Source organism: Acomys russatus, chromosome 2, assembly GCF_903995435.1.
Source record: "Acomys russatus chromosome 2, mAcoRus1.1, whole genome shotgun sequence".
Taxonomy (NCBI): Eukaryota; Metazoa; Chordata; class Mammalia; order Rodentia; family Muridae; genus Acomys; species Acomys russatus.
This window is the reverse complement of record NC_067138.1, coordinates 24916436-24917143: the sequence shown is the minus strand read 5'-3', so window position 1 is coordinate 24917143 and position 708 is coordinate 24916436. Positions and strand designations below refer to the sequence as shown.

Here is a 708-nt window from a genome sequence, read left to right as displayed (position 1 = left end):
CTACCCACCATCCATATTTTTGGTAAAAGGATTTTGTAGAAACTCTTAGTTTCATTGTACATGAAAATACCATAAATATTAAAAATAAATTAAGATTACTCAATGAAGGATCTTTGATTAAAATTCTTAAAACAAATGTCTCATATATTTGTCTTTACATATTACATGGCTCAGTGAAAACACATAAAATATATGTCAGTAGAGTATCGCTATCCTACACTGTAATTCAATTTTTAAATCGAAAAATAATATGTATTTCAAAACATGAAGAGATTGATTTAAGCTCCCTGTGAACAAGATTACCTTTATTGACTTCCCCTAGAGGTGTTGCAGGTGCCGCTGTTGTGTCATATGTACATCAATATGTAGGAGAGAAGGGAGAGGCTATGATTATGCTCAGTGTTCTGACGTGAATGATTAGTAGCCCAACACTTCCTTTAAAAAAGTGAGCCTGGGATGACCACCAGTTTGGCACCATGCAGTCCGGGGTTGGGTGGCAGACAATGCCAGAGATGACCCCTGCCTGGCGCCATAAGGCATGGGTGGGGCATTGCACTTTGGAGACCACACCTGAGATGACCCTAGACACTCAGAGACCCCAGGTGCCAATAAGAGGAGAAAGACTGTGGTGTAGAAATGGAAGAGAAGAGAAACAGAAGGATGTGCATAAAATGAGGAGAGGCAGAACTGGAGACTTGAGGATAATGA

The 708-nt window shown here is 39.5% G+C and overlaps 1 pseudogene; it reads left to right on the top strand.

The window, feature by feature from the left end:
• The first annotated feature begins 311 nt into the window (after positions 1-311).
• On the top strand, positions 312-433 carry LOC127207910 (uncharacterized; annotated as a pseudogene).
• Positions 434-708: the final 275 nt, after the last annotated feature.